At 44.1% G+C, this 14897-nt stretch overlaps 1 long non-coding RNA gene across 1 annotated transcript; it reads left to right on the plus strand.

The window, feature by feature from the left end:
- The first annotated feature begins 1368 nt into the window (after nt 1–1368).
- LOC126072537 (uncharacterized) lies at nt 1369–14624 on the plus strand. Its single transcript, XR_007516527.1, has 3 exons — nt 1369–1440; nt 11034–11447; nt 12425–14624. It is a non-coding gene; the product is annotated as an uncharacterized LOC126072537 (long non-coding RNA).
- The last annotated feature ends 273 nt before the right edge of the window (nt 14625–14897 follow it).

Genomic DNA, 14897 nt, shown 5'->3' on the forward strand with positions numbered 1-14897 from the left:
TTCGAGAGCAGGGACCATGTCATTATCATCCTATCCCCAGGGGTCCGCATACAGTGAATGCTTAATGAATGTCAGTGAATGAATAGATAATTTAACGAAGGAATTCTAAGTTTCAGAAGGGTGACACTTCGTTTATCTGGAGGCCTGTTACCTTAGCAAGGTCAACTGTTTGGATCCTGGCTAAAAATCAGAAAGAACCACAGTCAACAGAAGTCACAAGTCCTAGAACTTTCAGGCCCTCAGTTGCAGTCTCTTTGCCCTTCCTTTAAAATCAGTCCTAGTCACAAGGCGATTACGAGCTCAAGAGACAGAAAGGGCCACATGAACCAGAGACTACATCATCCTGAGACCAGAAGAACTAGATGGTGCCCAGCTACAACCGATGACTGCCCTGACAGGGAACACAACAGAGAACCCCTGAGGGAGCAGGAGAGCAGTGAGATGCAGACTCCAAATTCTCATAAGACCAGACTTAATGATCTGAATGAGACTAGAAGGACCCCGGTGGTCATGGCCCCCAGACCTTCTGTTGGCCCAGGACAGGAACCATTCCCGAAGCCAACTCTTCAGATATGGATTGAACTGGACAATGGGTTGGAGAGGGATGCTGGTGAGGAGTGAGCTTCTTGGATCAGGTGGACACTTGAGACTATGTTGGTATCTCCTGCCTGGAGGGGAGATGAGAGGGTTGAGGGGGTTAGAAGCTGTCGAAATGGACACGAAAAGAGAGAGCGGAGGGAGAGGGCAGGCTGTCTCATTAGGGAGAGAGTAATTGGGAGTGTGTTAGCAAGCTGTATATGTGTTTTTGTGTAAGACTGACTTGATTTGTAAACTTTCACTTAAAGCACAATAAGAATTATTAAAAAAAAAAAAAATCAGTCCTAGAAAGCATGGGTGGTAATCTTTCCAGCTCACATTTAGAAGCATCCGCTTAGAAAGGAGATGGTCTGTTAGATGAGGCTTGCTGACCACAGCAATTTGGGAATTCAACTAGCATTTTCAAACTCGCGTATACATGCCAACGATGAACAAGCCAGGAGCTGGCAACTGACAAGACAAAGTAAACTGTCAGGTTCACGGATATCTGTGCGCAGACTAGGTCCGAGGTAGCCAGATCGAACCTGTAGTAATCTCAACGATTTCTCTGGCCGAGATCAAAGGCACAGCAACGAAGGCAGCTAGATCTCACTACCAACGTCAGGGAGCAATTGTGCTTGCTCACGACTTGGAGCTTACCAGCTGCACATGCGCTACCCTGAGATGACACATGCGCACTGCCCGAGGTCGCACTCTTTGACACCTGCCGGACTGCGGAGCCCTCTCCACCCCGGCTGTCATTACGTCATGCAAGCGCCGCGGTGTGGGTGACGTCATCCAAGAGCGCCTGGCGCGATCCGGAGGAGCGGAGCTCTGGATGGCAAAAGTGTTGCTGTGGAGACGGTACGTAGAGCCCCGCCCCCAAGGCAGGATTGGAGGAAAGCTGGTCAACTGATGTGGTGAGGGTTTTTTTGTTTTTCCTCCTGAAGGTGCGCGGCAGGAGCTGCTGGGGCGCTTTTCGCTAACTGGTTCCCCTGGCAACCGGGTCTCCCTCAGACTGCCCTGATGGGCAGTTCACAGGAATCCCCCGAGCCAGGGTCAGGACCTCAAAATCAACTTGAGGGACTTCTTGGCTTGTTGTTTTTCTGAGGTGCCGTGGAGTCGGTTCCGGCTCATAGCGACCCTGTGTACCACAGAACGAACACTGCCGGGTCCTGCTCCAGGCTCACAGTCGTTGTTGCGCTTGAGCCCATTGTTGCAACCACTGTGTGAGTCCATCTCCTTGACGGTCTTCCCTCTTTCGCTGACACTCTACTTTTCCAGGCATGCTGTCCTTCTCTAGGGATTGATCCTTCCTGACAACATGTCCAAAGTATGTAAGACACAGTCACCCCATCTTTGCTCCTAAGGAGCGTTATGGTTGTACTTCCAAGACAGATTTGTTTGTCCTTTCGGCAGTCCGTGGTATATACAGTATTCTTCGCCAACACCACAATTCAAAGGCTCCAATTCTTCTTTGGTCTCCCTTACTCATTGTCCAGCTTTCACATGCATATGATGCGATTGAATATACCATGGCTTGGCACATCTTAGTCTTTCAAGGTGACATCTTTGCTCCTCAACACTTTAAAGAAGTCCTTTGCAGCAGAATTACCCGATGCGATGCAGCTTTTGATTTCCTGACTGCTGCTTCCGTGGCTGTTGATTGTGGATCCAAGTAAAATGAAATCCTTGACAACTTCATTCTTTTCCCCGTATATCATGATGTTGCTTATTGGTCCAGTTGTGAGGATTTTTGGTGAGGTGTGTGTAATCCATACTGAAGGCTGTGGTCTTTGATCTTCATCAGTAAGTGCTTCAAGTCCTCTTCACTTTCAGCAAGCAAGGTCGTGTCATCTGCATAACACAGGTTGTTCATGAGTCTTCCTCCAATCCTGACCCCCGGTTCCTTATGCAGTCCAGCTTCTCGGATTATTTGCTCAGCATACAGACTGAATAGGTATTGTAAAAGGATACAACCTTGATGCAGACAGTATCTCCTTGTTCTGTCTTAACAACTGCCTCTTGATCTAAGTTCCTAATGAGCACAATTAAGTCTGGAAGCCTCATTCTTCGCAATGCTATCCGTAATTTGTCATGATCCACACAGTCGAATGCCTTTGCATAGTCAATAAAACACAGGTAAACATCCTTCTGGTATTCTCTGCTTTCAGCCAGGATCCATCTGACATCAGCAGTGATATCCCTGGTTCCATGTCCTTTTCTGAATCCGGCCTGAATTTCTAGCAGTTCCCTGTCGATATACTGCTGCAACTGCTTTTGAATGATCTTCAACAAAATTTTGCTTGTGTGTGATATTAATGATATTGTTTGATAATTTCCACTTTCGGTTGGATCACCTTTCTTGGGATTAAGCATAAATATGGATCTCTTCCAGTTGGTTGGCCAGGTTGTTGTTCTTGTTGTTAGGTGCTGTCAGTCGGGTCCGACTCATTGCGACCCTACACACAACAGAACGAAACACTGCCCGGTCCTGAGCCATCCTTACAATCGTTGTTATGCTTGAGCTCATTGTTGCAGCCACTGTGTCAGCCCACCTTGTTGAGAGTCTTCCTCTTTTCTGCTGACCCCTGTACTCTGCCAAGCATGATGTCCTTCTCCAGGGACTGATCCCTCCTGACAACATGTCCAAAGTATTTAAGACGCAGTCTCGCCATCCTTGCTTCTAAGGAGCATTCTGGTTGTACTTCTTCCAAGACAGATCTGTTCGTTCTTCTGGCAGTCCATGGTGTATTCAATATTCTTCGCCAACACCACAATTCAAAGGCGTCAACTCTTCTTCTTCGGTCTTCCTTATTCATTGTCCAGCTTTCACATGCATATGATGTGATTGAAAATACCATGGCTTGGGTCAGGCACACCTTAGTCTTCAAGGTGACATCTTTGCTCTTCAAAACTTTAGAGAGGTCCTTTGCAGCAGAATTACCCAATGCAATGCGTCTTTTGATTTCCTGACTGCTGCTTCCATGGCTGTTGATTATGGATCAGAAGTAAAATGAAATCCTTGACAACTTCAATCTTTTCTCCGTTTATCATGAAGTTGCTCATTGGTCCAGTTGTGAGGATTTTTGTTCTCTTTATGTTGAGGTGCAATCCATACTGAAGGCTGTGGTCTTTGATCTTCATTAGTAAGTGCTTCAAGTCCTCTTCACTTTCAGCAAGCAAGGTTGTGTCATCTGCATAACACAGGTTGTTGACGAATCTTCCTCCAATCCTGATGCCCCATTCTTCTTCATATAGTCCAGCTTCTCGTATTATTTGCTCAGCATACAGATTGAATAGGTATGGTGAAAGAATACAACCCTGACGCACACCTTTCCTGACTTTAAACCAATCAGTATCCCCTTGTTCTGTCCGGACAACTGCCTCTTGATCTATGTAAAGGTTCCTCATGAACACAATTAAGTGTTCTGGAATTTCCATTCTTCGCAATGTTATCCATATTTGTTTTGATCCACACAGTCAAATGCCTTTGCATAGTCAATAAAACACAGGTAAGCATCCTTCTGATATTCTCTGCTTTCAGCCAGGATCCATCTGACATCAGCAGTGATATCCCTGGTTCCACGTCCTTTTCTGAAACCGGCCTGAATTTCTGGCAGTTCCCTGTTGATATACTGCTGCAGCCATTTTTGAATGATCCTCAGGAACATTTTGCTTGCGTGTGATATTAATGATATTGTTCTATAATTTCCACGTTCAATTGGATCACCCTTCTTGGGAATAGGCATAAATATGGATCTGTTCCAGTCAGTTGGCCAGGAAGCTGTCTTCCATATTTCTTGGCACAGACGACTGAGCACCTCCAGCGCTGCATATGTTTGTTGAAACATCTCAGTTGATATTCCATCAATTCCTGGAGCCTTGTTTTTCGCCAATGCTTTCAAAGGAGCTTGGACTTCTTCCTTCAGTACTATCGGTTCCTGATCATATGCCACCTCTTGAAATGGTTGAATATCGACTAATTCTTTTTGGTATAATGACTCTGTGTATTCCTTCTATCTTCTTTTCATGCTTCTTGTGTCGTCTAATATTTTCCCCATAGAATCCTTCACTATTGCAGCTCGAGGCTTGAATTTTTTCTTCAGTTCTTTCAGCTTGAGAAATGCTGAGCTTGTTCTTCCTCTTTGTTTTTCCATCTCCAGCTCTTTGCACATGTCATTATAATACTTTACTTTGTCTTCTCAAGCCACCCTTTGAAATCTTCTGTTCAGTTTTTACTTCATCGTTTCTTCCTTTTGCTTTAGCTGCTCGATGTTCAAGAGCAAGTTTCAGAGTCTCTTCTGACATCCTTTAGTCTTTTCTTTCTTTCCTGTCTTTTTAATGACCTCTTGCTTTCTTCACGTATGATGTCCTTGATGTCATTCCATAACTCGTCTGGTCTTTGGTCATTAGTGTTTAACACATCAAATCTGTTCTTGAGATGGTCTCTAAATTCAGGTGGGACATACTCAAGGTCATACTTTTGCTCTCATCGACTTGTTCTAATTTTCTTCCATTTCAACTTGGACTTGTACATGGGCAATTGATGGTCTGTTCCACAGTGGGCCCCTGGCCTTGTACTGACTGATGATATTGAGCTTTTTCATCGTCTCTTTCCAGGGATGTAGTCTATTTGATTCCTATGTATTCCATCTGGTGAGGTCCACGTGTATAGTTACCATTGATGTTGGTGAAAAGAGGTATTCATAATGAAGTAGCTGGTCTTGCAAAATTCTGTCATGAGATCTCTGGCATCATTTCTATCACCAAGGCCGTGTCTTCCAACTACGGACCCTTCTTTGTTTCCAACTTTTGCATTCCAATCACCAGTAATTATCAGTGTATCCTGATGGCATGTTCAATCAATTTCAGACTGCAGAGGCTTGTAAAAACCTTCAGTTTCTTCATCTTTGGACTTAGTGGTTGGTGGGTAAATTTGAATAATAGTCAGAACCTCAAAATCAATTTGAGGGACTTCTTGGCTTAAGGTAGTGTCTTGGTCGTCTAGTGCTGCCGTAACAGAAATACCACAAGTGGGTGGCTTTAACAAAGAGAAGTTTATTCTCTCATAGTGCAGTAGGCTAGAAGTCCAAATTCAGGCGCCAGCTCCAGGGGGAGGCTTTCTTTCTCCGTCAGCGCTGGAGGAAGGTCCTTATCATAGTCTTCCTTTGGTCTGGGAGTATCTCAGCACAGGAACCTCTGGTCCAAAGGATGTGCTCTGCTCCCAGTGCTGCTTTCTTGGTGGTATAAGGTTCCCATATCTCTCTGTTCACTTCTCTGTTTTATATCTCAAAAGAGATTGGCTTAAAACACTACCTAATCTTATAAACCTCTGCAGTGTAATCGCTGCTAATCCAAATTATTATATCATATTGATAGGATTTACAACACACATAGGGAAATCACATAAAATGGTCGACAATCATGCAAGGAAATCATGACCTAGCCAAGTTGACAGATATTTTAGGGGGACAGAATTCAATCCATGACAGGTAGTAAATATCGCATGTGTCTCTGGTCCAGGTAAAGTAAAAATTCAAATTGTCTTAGATCTTAGATCTGGTTTGGCATAGACCCTAAAACCTAAAAAACCCTTTGCTGTCAAGTCGATTCTGACTCAGTTATCCGTTAAGCAGTGTTAGTGTGAGAAGAAAAATCCGGGACTAGGACACAGTGTCAGCAGTAACCTTGGGCAAATCACCTAACCTTTTTGAGCCTCAGTTTCCTGTCTATGGAATTTTTCCCATCAGCATGTAAATATATTATTTCTCCCTTCTTAGGAAAACTCTTTTATGACTATTTCTTCCCACAGCTCCCACTCTGTCTTTTCTCCTGAATATCATAACTCCTTGAAAAAGTGTCTGTATTTCCTCTCTCCAGCTCTTGTTGAACCCTCTCCAGGCACACTCTTGGTCTCTTCTCAGTCATTGACTTACCTGCTCTATCAGCAGCATTTGGTGTGTTTGAGGACCCTGACTTCCCTGAAACACTTTCTTCCCTTGGCTTTCAGGATGTACGTTCTCTTGGTTTTCTTCCTACATCCCTGGCCCCTGCTCGTCCTCCTGACCTGTAAATCCAGCAGTGCCCAGGACTGGCTCCTTGGGTCTCTCACTCCTTTCACTTAATTCCTGGTGATCTCTTCTAGTCTCATGGTTTAAAGATCATCTATATGCTGATAGGTCCCATCTGTATATCTCCACCCTGGACCACCCCACTGAATCACCATACTTGAATATACAACTGCTATTTGGCATCAACACTCTAGGGATGCCTATCTAATAAACCAACCAAAACCAAACCCATTGCCATCAAGTCAATTCTGACTCATAGTGACCCCACAGCACAGAGTAGAACTGTCCCATAGGATTTCCAAGGAGCGCCTGGTGGATTTGAACTGCCAACCTTTTGGTTAGCAGCTGTAGCTCTTAACCACTACACTACCAGGGTTTTAGCCTCCCTAATAGGCATCTCAAACCCAACAACTCCAAAACTGAACTCCCGAGCTTCTCCACCAAAGGTGATCCGCCATCTCAGATAATGGCAACTCCATCGCTCCAGCTGCTCAGGCACCAAACTGACTTCTCCTTCATCCCATCTATCAGCAAATTCTACCGGTTTTTTCTTAAAAATATACCCAGAATCCAACCTCCACTGATAGCATCTTAGACCAAGCCCCATCATCTCACCCGTGTTATTGTAGCTGCCTCCTAACAGGTCTCCCTGCTTCTACCTTTACCCCTCTCCCCGCGTCTAAGTTCACATAACAGCCTGAGCAATTCTGTTAAAAGTTATGTCTTGTGCTTTCTCCATGCAAAACCTTCCGAAGGTTCCCATCTCAATCATAGTAAAAGCCAAAGTTTTACCATGGCCAACCAAGTCCGGCATGACCAGCCTCTTCAGAACCTCACTGAGCCCTTTCCCTTGCTCACTTCACTCCAGCCACACTGGCCATTTTGCCAGGCTCACTTCTGTCTCAGGGCTCACAGAACTTGCTTTTACCTCTGCATGAAACTCATCCTCAAATATATGCAGGGGTTCCTCCCTCCCCTCCTTCAAGGATTGGCTTAAAATATTCCTTACTCAACATATGACAAGTTAGAGGTAGGAATCCAGATTTCTGGGGTCCATGGAGTTGAGGTGACTAACCCAGACCATTGCCCTGAGCTCTTCTTTTGAACTTTGAGCCCTGAGAAAACTGGTTTCCTAAAGTTGCTTAAGTCAAACAATAGCCTAGTAAATAGCTTAGTGAAGACACCATTGCCTTTGGCATTGGGCTCTTTTGAAGAATTATCTGTACGCAGAAACAGAAACCAGGGTCAGACTGGAGGCTGTGTTTTAGGGTAAATTGTTGCTGTCCAAATACTGCTCTGGCCCCCTTTCCATGGCAATGTTGATAACGTGGGGTATAAGAATCTTTCGAGTTTCTTTCATCTTAGGAACATTTCTGACAATTCCGTAGCCAAGATGTTACCCCAATTTGCAAAAATCAATTTCTGTTATTAGCTTAATACGATTTTTGTTTTAACAGAGGAAATGTAAGGCCCACATGGCTTCAGTTCTGAGAGTATGGGATGCATGGTAGGAGATAACCTGGAGGAACCTGACCCAGCCTATGCAGGGCCTGAAGGCCACCTAGGGCCATTATTGGGTGTCATCTGACAGGAATTGTTTTATGAAAAGATTATTCTAGCAAAAAATGGGTTGGAGGGAGGCTCTTCCTTAGCTTTAGAGTTAATGTGATGATGTTGTTAGGGGCCCTTGAGTCAGTTCTGCCCCACAGGGTTTCCAAGGAGCAGCTGGTGGATTTGAACTGCTGACCTTTTTGTTAGCAGCCAAGCACTTAACCACTATGCCACCAGGGCTCCAAATGTGATGATGAAGATTATATAATACAATGCCTGTGAGTGTCTCACTCAGGGTTTAATACAAACTGAGTATTTTAATAATGCCCACCTGACAGGGCTGTTGGGAGGATTGAATGAGATAAAGGCTGAGAAGGGGCCTAGCAAACTGTTGTAGGGTAAAAAATAGCACAACGTTCAGTAAAGGAAAAAGAAAGTTTTATTTGGCATATATTCAAAACGCAAAAGTAGGAAACGGTCAGCCATGCTGCCAGAGCCATGTTTGCCCGAGTCCAAGGAAATATTACAGAAAAGCAAAAGTGGCAAAAAGAACAAGCATGCTGCCACAGCCATGCCTGAATCATCAGTATATATTAATGTTACAAATGGGCAAAACCATTGAAATCTTCACGTTTTCACAGATTGGCTAGAAACTGTGATCCTACATCTTGAATTGCCGTTCTTAACAATCATTGGTACAGGTTTCAGTACGGACAGTCAGGAGGGTCTTCACTGATCCAACAGATTTTCTATTCACTAAATGCTAATAGAAAAAGATAAGAGTGGGAACTCTTTTGTGTTCCCTTGGGTGATTTGTTTATGTGAAAGTGTCCCTAAAAGATATTTTACAAGATTATCTTAGCGATTTATTGTCTTTATACCTCAGGGCCCAGTTGCTGTATCCTTGTGAGTCTTTGTGAGCCCAGTTCCAGCTGGGTCACATTCTCTATCAGGTTAATGTCAGATATATCCCAGAGTTCCACGTTCTCCAAGCTGCTGTACCGCTCCGTCTCTGACACTGGTCACTCTCCCACCCCTCAGCACTCTTCCCTTCCCAATTTGGGTTTAGCAATTTGCTGCAACATGTCATAGAACTCACAAACTACACTGACATTTAAGTGGTTTATTAAAGAAGTAACAGGGTACAACTTGGGATCAGGATTAGGAAGCATGTAGGCAGTCTCCCTTCTTCAGTGCAGGACAGCTCTCTCAGCTTCTCTCAGCAGGCAGGCCTCTTCTCAGCCCCCTGAGAACAGGGTTCTCTTGGCCCTGGTGGGGAAGGGGAGTGTCGCCTCTTCCAGGCTCTCCAAAAGAGTGGTGGTGGAAGGCGGGCAGGGTTTCTCATTTTATTCCTAGAATTCAGTATCAGGAAGTAGAGCCTCGTGTGACCTTCCACCCTCCTTCAGCTTGCATGGTGGCTCTACACTTTGATGGCTTAATGTAGCACAGACTCATTATCTCTTCATGTTAGAAGGAAACAAGGCGACCATTTCACCTCAAATGGTTAAAGAACTATGACTGTCCTCTTGGACACCCTGGCCAGAGGGCCATACGCCAGTGATTGGAAACATACAAGGCATCCCATCCTAATTTGGGGTGGAATTAATTGTTAGAATCTGCTTTGTAATATTAGACAAAATCTACTCTTCTAAGTCCTGGTTCGGCCCTCAGGAGTTACACAGACCTGAGTCCACCTCTTTTATAGTGTCGAGGATCTGACAACAGCTGTGTGGCTCCCTTCTGAGGCCTCCAAGTCTTCTCTTCTCCAAACTGAACAACTCCCTTGCCAAAGAGGGTGTGTTTGTGCGTGTGTTTTCCTTAATAGTGCTTTGATGAATGTGCTTGTACATAAATTTTGCATACTTGTCTTTGGATACATTTCTGTAAATGAAAGTGCAGAGACAAATGGTACATTTTATAACTTTTGCTACATATTTCCAGATTACCCTCTAGAAAGGGTGATTTTGTTACACGCCCACAAGCAGTTTACAAGCGAGCCTGTTTCCCCACACCCTACCCATCAAGGTGGGGAATTTTCATTGTTTTAATCATTGCCAATCTGATAGGGGAAAATGATTATCTCATGGTTGTTTTACTTTGCATTTCTTTGATTATGGATGACTTTGAACATGTTTTTCAACCACATCCTATACTTCTGCAATTGAGTTTTGGAGCTAAATGCAAGACCTTGCATGTATCCCAGTTGAATTTTTATCTTGTTGGATTCAACCAATCATTCCTTCCTGTTGAGATAATTTTGGATCCTGATTCTGTAATTCCAACATTTTGGCTTTCCCTCCCAGTCCCGTGTTATTTGCACAGTTGATAAGCAGTTATCTTTGGCTTTATCCAAGTTGTTGACAGAATGTTAAAGAGTTTAGGGCCAAGGACAGAACTGTATGACATGTTACTAGGGAATGCCTTGGGGCTGACACTGTTTCATCTGATAGTTACAATCCCACCTTCTCTTGCTCTGGAGCCAAGTGTAATGGAAGGAACCTTCACCTGGGACATAGGGCCTGGGTACAGATTCCACCTTGGCACTAATTAGCTGTGTGTCTTAGTCAAGGTTCTCTAGAGAAATAGAACCGGTAATATAGAGAGAGAGACAGAGGCAAAGAGAGAGATGTTAAGGAGTTGGCTCGTGCAATTGTAGAGGGCTGGCAAGTCCTAAATCTATAGGTCAGGTGACAGGCTGGAAATTCCTGCAGTCTCCTGTCCCAAAATCTGTAGGTCAGGTAATGGGAAGAAGAGTAAAGGAGTGCTGGCAAGATGTCTTATTTATAATCTGGAGGCAGAATACACTGTAAGAATTTCCTTTTTGCTCTTCAGGCCTTCAACTGATTGGATGAGGCCCACCCACTTATGGAGGGTAATCTACTTTACTTAAGGCCAACTGATTTAATCACATGTAACTACTTCATAACAGCAACTAGACTAGTATTTGAGCAAACAACTGGACAACACAGCCTAGCCAAGTTGACACAGAAAATTAACCAGTATACTTTGTGACCTAGTGCAAGTGGTGCAACTCTTTGGGAAGACATACAAACGAAAAAGCACTTGGCTGTTCACCAAAACATTGGAGGTTCGAGTATACCCAGAGGTGCCTCAGAAGAAAGGTCTGCTGATCTACTTCCAGAAGATCAGCCATTGAAAACCCTATGGAGCACAGTTCCCCTGTGACACACAGGGGGTCACCAGGAATTGGAATTGACTCAACGGCAACTGGTTTGGCTGTACCACGTAATTATCTAATGTGTTTTCCCACTCTAGTAGCCTTTTTGTCACCGTTTTGTCCATAAAGATTTCATGAGGAGCCATTAAATTATCGTCAAAAGTTACCACGCTATGGCGAAGCATGCACCCAATTTACTAAGCTGGTAGAACTGTCACAAAGGCATTCCTTTGAGAGTCAGTTTTGACCCTTGTGATCACTCTTTCTAGATGCTTGTCAACCGTTTCTTTGATTATCTGTTTCAGAATTTTTCCCAGGATCACCACTAAGACACTGGCCTTCAGTTTAACCAATTTATAATGTTTAAAAATTAGGATATTTGCCTCAATTCTCTGTGATTCCTCAAAGCACCCTGGGACACTGGAATTGCTCAGTATTTCCCTGGCAGTTCTGTGACCCTGGTTCCATTTTCCTTCATTTCCTAAAGGAACAAGTGGCCAGGAAAGCCCCCTCTCCTCGCTGCATGGGCAGAGGGCCTAGGGTATCGGGAGGAGGGTTAATAAATAGCTGTGACAGCACTGACATGAATGACTTTGTTTAAAAAGGGGGATAATGCCTTTGTAGAATGACAAAAGCCAATGGCTCAAGTCATTATCTGGAAAATCAGCTTCCACAGATGGCCCTGTAAGAGGGTCCTCTGGTGATAAATGATTCTCTTCAGTTCCAGACGTGCAAAAGAAGGTGAAAATCAACTGGAATGAAATAATGCATTGTGGCTCCTTTCTTTGAGCTACTTCAACATCAAAATCAGACAAGACTTCTAAGAAAGGATCAATAAAGTAAATATTAACCCCATTTAACAGATAAACTAAAACCAAATGAAAATGAGTAACCAATTTAAGTGACATAGCCAGTTAGTCATAAGTCAGGTCACCTGGTTTCTTGTCATCGTGCCTGGAATACAGTTACTGATTTACCTGTTATAGATGTATCACTAAATTATGTACAAATAGCCATTCCATATTGTCTGTTCTTGCTCATTCAGGTTGATGGTGACGATACTGATGATGACAAAGGCTAAGACTTACTGATCTCTTCCTACGTGCCAGGCACTGTTCTAAATGCTTCATGTCAGTTAACCCACTTGATCCTCACAGCACTCTATAAGGTAGGTGCTGTTTCCATTCCCTTTTTTATAAATGAGGAAACTGAGGGACAGAAAAGAGGTTAGGTTAGATAACCTGTCCTAGGTCACCGTTTCAGAAAGGGTAGAGCTGGGGTTTAAACTCAAGCAGTCTGGCTTCATGGCACAGGCTGTGAATGGCTCTGCTGCCTTTGTGAGGAAATGAGGATAAGTAAAGAACAACAGCTGTCCCCTCCCCCCGCCCCCCAAATTATGAAACTGTACTGTGAACAGTGGCCTCAACTACTGTAGAGCAACAAACGAACTCCTTTCATCTCCTGAATGAACTTGGAGAAGAGGAAGGAGTCAGGTGAAAAAGAGAAGTCAAGAGCATGAATAACCCGTAACTTGGGTGAACAACCTCTGAGGAATCTGGGTAGAGTATTTAAACCGCAGCAAGTGTCAGCAACTGTAAGCTAGAACACACGAACACCAGAATCCAGGATTATAACCAAGACCGTATTCTGAGATAGGATCCTGTTCTGTGGTTCCTGCCTTCCAATAACAGTATTACAAGGCTGGATGCTGAAACCACCTGGCACGTACAAAGGGCTACAGATCCGGCCAGGACAGGGCTCCAATCGACAGATTTCCAATATTATCTTCCAGTTGCTAGACAACGCTCTTTCCAGTACATTATTTAGGATATAAAAACTAAAATGTAAGTAAAGCATGTTAACACAAATAATTTCAACCGCAACAAGGCAATTGTTAAATTGGCTTCTGATTAATTTGGCAAAAAAGGGTAATGAACTTATTCCAATTGACATATTTGAGTTTCTCTTGCCAAATTCAATTGGCAGCTTCATAATTATGGAAACGTCCATGCTATTGCCACTCAACCAGGGTTAGGCCTGCTGGTATCTGATTCAATGTTTACTTCATGAATGAGGTCAGTTCCCAGCACAGCTGGGAGTTTAGCAAAACAGTCAGAGCTCCTGGTCAGCAGACAGCATTCCCACCAGAATCTGACCATAGCTGTCAGGGCTTCCAGGGCAACATTCTCACGGTTCACGCAGGTTAGCCCAGATTCACACAAGCTGGCCACTCTCTCTGGCATCTCCTGGGGCCTGGTTCTCCTCATTGCTATGATCCACTTCCCTGTAGAAGCAAAGAAAGCCTGGCCATGGCCTTGGTCTGACGCACTCACTGCCAAGCTTCCCACAGCCCAGCAGCTTATTCTTTCAACTTGGCCCCTTGATATTGCAACATCTCATTCCTGGGCCACCCCACTATGAGCTTCGGAACTGCCAGGAAAAGGGGTAGGTTGTTGTTGTTGTTTTTTAATTATTTATTCCAGCATGGCTCCACTTGTGTGGTATGAGAATGACTCAGTGCCTTGGACACCACTTCCAAAGGTAACAATGTCCCATAGGCCGGAGTGTGCTCTTGGCCAGCTCACCACGCTGGTAAAAACAAGAAAAGCTCACAAGGGATCAAAACACTCATTTATGGAGTGACGTTCCCTAAGTTCAAGGAAGTTACTGGGGAAACTATTAAGGGCAGAAAGGAAAGGTTGTGCCCCACAGCTGTGACAAGGGCTTGGCTCCAGTGACTCTAGAAGCAGCAGAGGGCTTTGATGCTATCAACCTGCTCAGCTGAGTCTTGAGTTGTTGCAGTGGGACAGTGGCAGCAATAAAGTATGTGGACAAAGTCTAATGTGGTATTCAGTGGCATCATAGGCAGTGACTTCTTTATCTCATCTCAGCTCAATAAGGCAGGAGGAAGCTAAGCGATAATGGTCTGGTTTGGATCCCAAAATAATTATAGGACATGTCTTTTTCCTGTGGAGCGCCTAGTGGATTCAAACCACTGACCTTCCAGTTAGCAGCTGAGCATTTAACCACTGCACCATTAGGGCTCCTTCCTCTGGAGGCTGGAAGTCCAAAATCAGGGCACTGGCCACCTTGATTCTTTCTGAGAGATCTGAGGGAGAATCTATTCCATGCCTGTCTCCTAGCTTCTAGTGATGGCCAGAAATCCTTGGTGGTCCTTGGTTTGTAGATCACTTCAATCTCTGCCTCCACTGTCACACAGCCATCTTCCTTTTGTGTGTCTCTCTGTGTCTCTCCTCCTCTTTTATAGGGACACCACTCATATAGGACCCATCCTACTTCAATATGACCTCACGTTAACCGATAATATCTTCAAAGATCCTATTTGCCAAGCAGGTTACATCCAAAGATACCAGGGATTAGGACTTGAACATATTTATTCAAATCATAACACCGTTTTACAGCCAGGATTTCTCCATCTGCTCATTTCTGTTACTTACCCAAACACCTATCATTTGCCGTTGTGACAGTCCTATCATCTGATATCTTTTTAAAAATTT

This window comes from Elephas maximus, chromosome 3, assembly GCF_024166365.1.
Source record: "Elephas maximus indicus isolate mEleMax1 chromosome 3, mEleMax1 primary haplotype, whole genome shotgun sequence".
NCBI lineage: Eukaryota > Metazoa > Chordata > Mammalia > Proboscidea > Elephantidae > Elephas > Elephas maximus.